The 7067-nt window shown below is 45.4% G+C and overlaps 1 long non-coding RNA gene across 1 annotated transcript; it reads left to right on the top strand.

Annotated features, from left to right (window-relative positions):
• The first annotated feature begins 1871 nt into the window (after window positions 1–1871).
• Window positions 1872–4820, top strand: LOC132472279 (uncharacterized). The gene is made up of 3 exons (XR_009529052.1): window positions 1872–2437; window positions 2562–2745; window positions 3192–4820. It is a non-coding gene; the product is annotated as an uncharacterized LOC132472279 (long non-coding RNA).
• The last annotated feature ends 2247 nt before the right edge of the window (window positions 4821–7067 follow it).

Below are 7067 nucleotides of genomic sequence, written 5' to 3' on the forward strand. Positions count from 1 at the left end.
GGACGTCTTGCCCGAGTGGGCAGTCGAGCTGCTCAGCCCCACAGCCTTTTGGCCGGAGAGCTACATGCCTCTGCCACTGGATTTTGGTGACCGGCCTAAGCCTCCACGCTCCTGCTCTCAGCCTCTGCCCCCGGTCCCCCGCTACCAGCCTCTGCCCCCAGTCCCCCAGCTACCAGCCTCCTCCCTTGCGGACAATCGGAGTGGGGGTGGTGAGTTTGGGGTACCACCCGGTTCCACCTTGCAATCCAGCTCCCGAACTGACTCCGGTCCCCGAGCCCTGTCCGGTTCCTGAGCCCACTCCTTGCCTTCCAGAGGGGGACTGGCCACCTTGCCTTCCTGAGGGGTCCAGCTTTCCAGAGGGGGTCCGCCCTCTACCTCGCCTTCCTCCAGAGGGGACCAGCCCTCTACCTTGCCTTCCTGAGGGGTCCCACCTTCCAGAGGGGGTTCGCCCTCCACCTGGCCTTCCTCCAGAGGGGACCCGCCCTCTACCTGGCCTTCCTCCAGAGGGGACCCGCCCTCTTCCTGGCCTTCCTCCAGAGGGGACCCGCCCTCTACCTGGCCTTCCTCCAGAGGGTACTCGCCCTCTACCTCGCCTTCCAGAGGGGACCCGCCCTCTACCTGGCCCTCCTCCTGAGGGGACCCGCCCTCTATCTGGCCTTCCTCCAGATGGGACCCGCCCTCTACCTGGCCTTCCTCCAGAGGGGACCCGCCCTCTACCTGGCCTTCCTCCTGAGGGGACCCGCCCTCTACCTGGCCTTCCTCCAGAGGGGACCCGCCCTCTACCTGGCCTTCCTCCAGAGGGGACCCGCCCTCTACCTCGCCTTCGCCGGCCTCCTGAAGGGTTCCGCCTTCACCGCTGCCGGCCTTCTGAGGGGTTTCTTTGCCACTGCAGGCCTCCTGAGGGACTGAGCCCTCATCGTCCTTCCCGCCGGCCTCCTGAAGGGTTCCGCCTTCACTCTGCCTCTGCTTGCCCCCTAGGCCGTCCGCCTGAGGCTCCCTGCCATGCCCTGGGGCAGTTTTCTGGCCGCCCGCCTGACACCCCTCCGCTCTGCTCCAGTCCATTTATTTTGTTTTGATTCCCCCCTCCTGGCGGGGCCTCGACCCACCCTTAAGGGGGGGGTACTGTCATGGTCTGTCGTGTTTTGGTGTGTTTCCCTCCTGTGTTGATTACTGCTCCCTCCCCTAATGTGTCTCAGCTGTTCCTCATTGCGTTTGTTACTTAAGCCCTTGTCTTTCCTTTGTTCCTCGTGCTGTCATTGTGGTTAGTTCGTCCTGCATGTTCTCTGTTGTCACCTGTGTTCCCTTGCTCCTTGCCTTAGCCTTTGGCAGAAATAAAGTGCTGTTCTCCCCAAACCGTCTGCATCTGGGTCCTGCCTGCCTGCACCCGCAACCGTAACACTCTCACGCCCCTTACACAGCACGAGTCACGACTACGAGAGTTGCCTTTATTGAAGACACACATGACACACCAAAACACACTCAACACAACTAACCTTCATAAACGTCTCGGTGACTGTGTCGGGAACAACAACTCAGCAACAGCAACGCTAACCCACCCATAGCGATAAACAAACCCCACCCAATGTCTCTGCTGCCGCGAAGGACCTATGAGGGCGCCAGAGGTCCAACTTGCGATTGTCCTACCCAGAGCTATAGAGAGTTGCGACACGCTATGATCTCGCCGACAGGGTGGTCACGTGGTTCATGTAAGCCTCAATAGTTCCATACACGTCGCGCTGTCAATGTTATTCTATAGGACGACAGCAGAGATTTCAATATTGAATGGTAAATATGAATGAAAACACTTTGTCTGACTGTTATTGCATATTTGTAAATGTCAGTTTTACATTTAGAGAGTGGTAGGGGGACGACTGAAAGCTATCTATAAGTATTACTTAGATACGTTTTTAAGTTTGAGGGAAAGCTTCACGTTCGTGTTAGCATACTGGCTTAACCTTAACTTTTACCTTACATCTGTATTGAAATCAAAGTATTCAAGATGTTTTACCATTATCATTTTAAGATATGAGCCACACAAAGTATCAAATATAATACACTTGGATGAATGAAATAGTATTTTTTTTATTAAACAATTAGTGTGACAAGAACAAGTGAGTGCGATTGTGTGAACAGATTCAACAATGGACACAGCAGGGAACACTATATACTTAGGGCAAACCATTAACATATATCATTGCAAATATACTATACTTTATGCCATTACAATACTTATAATAGCCCTGAGCAAATTCAAAATTGGTTAAGATCAATGGTCATGGTTGGCTGTGCAGCGTTTGGATGCTCCAATCGGTCCGAGAAGGGTTACCACATGTATGGCTTCCCCAAGGACCAAGAGCGCAGGAAGAAATGGATGGCAATGGTCAGCCGTCAAAACGTACAAGTGACAGGGGTCAGCAACAGTCAAAAACGATGTGATGTAAGTAATGTTCACATCACTTGATAGCATTTCAAAGGGCATAATAATTCCAAGTGTAGAGAATTATGACTTTTCAATGATATTTGAAGTGCAATGGCAACTGATCTTACAAGCCTACCTACAGGTACACTTTGAAGATGACCAATTCACTGCCACAAAAAGAGAAGGGATGTTGAAGTTGAGGCCCGATGCAGTCCCAACAGTTTTCATTCATCGCCCTAAGCCGAAGAAGAGGAAACCCCCTTCTGTGAGGGTGCCTCCAGAACCAAGTGCAACGGACCACACATATTGCGCCAAATTAAACTTCGGTATGATCCATGCAGCTAACAATATTCAATTCAATTTTATTTGTATAGCCCTTAATCACCATTACAGTCTCAAAGGGCTTAACAGGCCAAATATTCAAATATTCAATATTCCCCATTTCATGTAATTCAAGGATAGACTACACTCCTTATGAGATTACATAATTCATATTTGTACATTCAGTTAAAAAAACAACCAGAGGTCAGGGATTCTCTGAGGATTTGCACACAATGTAGATAATCGACACATTTCTACCCAATCAACAATTGCCGGTAGATCCATTTATACATTTTATTGGTTTCTGATTGTGGCAGATGATTTAATTCACATTACAGAAATGTTTCGCTCTAATAAATGTTCTTACATTGCCTTACATTGGAGATGACAGGAGTTGCAAATGCAAAGGCAAAATACATATAACAGCAACATTACCTTGTAATTGTTACAGAGATTGATGGAGAAATTGAGGTGGATTTCAAGAGCGATGAAAAGGACATGACAGGAGACAGAGAGAGCAATCAAGGGGCCACTTTGCCAGGGGCAGGTGATCCAGGGCCAGCTGCTCCAGGGACCAGACTGCCAGGGACTGATGGGGCGACTGTGGAGGACCTAATAAGGCAACTAGAAAAGGACAAATGAATGAGAAGGAGAGCAGAGAGGGCTCTTGTAAAACAAAAAAGAATCAATTTGGCACTAAGAAAGAGAAACAATTCAGTCCACAAGAAGTTAAAACGAAAAAGCCATACAGGTTAAATTCACCACCCATCATAATCAGCATTGTTGAAGCGGCGGCATCTGTAGGGCTTCATGTGCTGAACATCACCCTTTTTAGTTTCCAGGATATAATTAAACAAACCCACGGTTATTTCTACTAGCTATCGCATCATAAAAGCCGTCCTTAAATCAACCTAAATGATCCTAGTAATCCAACATAAATAACTAACTAAATAAAAGTTAGATTCACTACTCGAGCTAACAAACCAGCAAGCAATCGGTCGTCTACCAAGATAAAAAATATATATAATTACACTGTGCATATTCAAATAAATATCAGTATATGCATCATAGGTCCTGATAAAAAACAGACAGTTGACAATTCAAAAGAGGTAGCTATTTAATCAATTTACCCCTGGAGATACCTTCACAGATGGCGAAGTTGAGCTAACAAACTAGCAGGTAATCGGTCGTCTACCAAGATAAAAAATATATATAATTACGCTGTGCATTTACAAATAAATATCAGTATATGCATCATAAAGGGCCTCTGATACAATATAGACAGTTGACAATTCAAAAGAGGTAGCTATTTAATCAATTTACCTCAGAAGTTACTCGACGGCCAGCAATGGAAATGAATGATCTCCTACGCCGTAAAATGGTTGTTTGGAACTATTCGAGGCTCCATACCCCGGAAGTAGGCGCTACAACGGAGTCCAATGGAAGTGTCGCCACTATGTTATATCTACCACTCTGGTCCTACCCAATCCCCAGTAGTAGGGTAGGAAGGGGGGGTTCCCATGCACCCGAGAGGTATATTTTTCTAACCAAGCTTTTTGTAATCAATGGCAGGTGTCTAGCAAAGGAATTTTTAAATTTTTAAATTTTGCAAATTATTGTCCCATGTATGATTTTTCTCACCATCTTTTGTGTCTGTGCTTGATTTTCGGCTGTGAAAAATGAAAACTTTAAATCTACATAGATCTTATACATTCTACACAATACATTACAGAACAATACATTCTACAGACACAATCCTCCCAATTTTCTCTTCGTATTGTTATGAAGAATTTATAGAGATGAGGATTGTCATGATTAGATAATGTATGGTGCATAAAGACTCAAATAAACACAATTTTTTTTTACAAAATCGGTGACATTGGATCACTGGAACTCCTCCCCTATGGACCCTATTGATATATGTTTTCTAACTTTTGTATTTTTACAGTCTTTAAGATGTCTCATAAACAAATGTTGATGATCCCCACTTGAAATATGGTCACATGTATGTTTATTCTGGCTATATTGGTTGCCACCCTGGATTTCCAAAAAAAAGAAAAAATCGACATAATGTCTTAAAGGCACCCAGTGCAACTTTCGAGGCTTAAAAATAAACATTCAATTTCTAGTCTTTTTTACACGTACTAAGTTTCAATAACTCCATACCATTACATACCGACATTTAAGCAGCAAAGATGAGACGTCGTTGTGTGGTGAGAACTGATACAAAATCGATAACAACAACAATGCCGCCATTTTCTTTATTTTTTGTAACCTACAATAAATAAAGCAGGCTTCCAGTCAATGGAAAAATGGCTTCTCCCCACCGGCGATTGTTGTTGTTTACGATTTTCTATCAGTTCTCACCACACAACGACGTCTCATCTTTGCTCCTTGAATGTCGATATGTAATGGTATGGAGTTATTGAAACTTACTACGTGTAAAAAAGACTAGAAATTCAATGTTTATTTTTCATTGAATGTTTACATAAAGTTGCACTGGGTGCCTTTAACTGTGCATTATGTAATGAAAAATTACCCTATTTTCTGTTTCATTTTGGCATAAGACATTGAGACTGATGGGTAGTGGCATGACTGGAAGATGTATGGAACATTAACACAACCAAATGCTAAAAATGTAGGCTAATCAATAGGCGGAATTGGGCAGAATTGGTCCAAAGAAACATCTCCAATACACCTTAAGGAGATCTTTTTCAAACTGTTAAATTAGTTTTTTATTTATTGAAACAAAACAGAAAAACACACTCATATGTGTATCATTAGAATAAACTGAAATTGAAAAGTAAAAATTAAAAAAACTAAAAGTTAAAATGTCTATTCATCATTCAGCAGGTCTTCATAATCTATCTCTTGCTCCTCGTCTTCTTCACCATCTCCATCCGTTTCCTCAACTGTTTTTTCCAGCAAGTCAATGAGTGAAGTGGGAAGGATAGGGCCACAAGACCACACTGGTTCCAGGGTACCCTCTTCAGTCTTTTCCCAGCCTTTGCCAGGACCATGGGGCTTGGGACACCAGAATATCGGTGTGGCTGCTCTCTTGTATATGGCCAGACGGTGGTTGACACGGTTGATATGTGGGACCAGGTTGTCTCTGCAGGGTGGGAGCCGGGACAGATCCACCTTGAATCTGGTGGTAAGCGTCTCATCCTCTCCGATCATTTTCTTCAGCATGATGCTGCGCACGTTGTTCACAGATTTTTCACGGGCCTGGCCATACATTACACATGTAAATGCCTCGATGTCCTCCACAACATCTGGCTCCACAGACCACTGATGACCAAGTTCACTGAAGACATAAATACTTATAGTAATACAAAGTCATAATGCATCAATACCTATGTTCAGCATTAATTGCCATTACTTGCTACAGAATATCTGAATAAAAATACTCACCTGAAGGCTGCAGGATACTTTGGATTACTCTGCAGCTTTTTCAGAGGCACAACCTTCCCTTTGCCTCTAAAGGTACTTGTAACGTCTTCCCCCGTGAAGACGTATAGGCCGAGTACTGTTGTGCATTAGTCTGCCAGTTCGCTGACATTTAGGATCCTGTCATGATCTGTCGGTTTCCTTGTCTTGTTTTAGTGTGTTACCTGTTTTACTTTGGTATCGGTCTTGTTTCTCCCCATGTCAGGTTTCCCTCCTGTGTGATTACTGCTTCCTCCCCTAATGTGTTTCAGCTGTTACTCGTTGCATGCCCTGTGTGTTTGGTATTTAAGCCCTTGTCTTTCCTTTGTTCCTTGTTGGATCATTTTAGTTTGTGGTGAGTTGTGTCCTGTGTGTTACCTGTGTTCCCGGTGTTCCCTGTGTTACCCGCGTCACCGTGTTCCTTCCCTTTTGAGTAAATAAATTATCCTTCTATCTGAATTGTCTGCGATTGGGTCCTACCTGCCTGCCTGCCACCCGCTAACCGTAACAGAATGATCCGACCATCATTGGACCCAGCAGACATTTTTTTTGTTGGAGGCTGTGTTGGGGCGTACGTGAAGCTCTGTAGCCTCAAGTCGTGTTGCCTTATGGACTATCAGAGTGGGGGTGTTGAGTTTGGAGTGCCATCCGGTTCAACATTTCTCTGCAGCCCCTGAGCTGACTCCGGTCCCCAAGCCCTGTCCGGTTCCTGAACCCTACTCCATCCCGAGGGTGCCCCTCTTCCAGATCTTCCAGACCTTCCAGAAGGGGTCCGCCCTCTACCTTGCCTTCCAGAGGGGTGCCGCCTTCTAAACCTTCCAGAAGGGGCCCGCCCTCTACCTTGCCTTCAAGAGGGGTGCCGCCTTCTAAACCTTCCAGAAGGGGCCCGCCCTCTACC

This window comes from Gadus macrocephalus, chromosome 14 (assembly GCF_031168955.1).
Source record: "Gadus macrocephalus chromosome 14, ASM3116895v1".
Classification (NCBI taxonomy): Eukaryota; Metazoa; Chordata; class Actinopteri; order Gadiformes; family Gadidae; genus Gadus; species Gadus macrocephalus.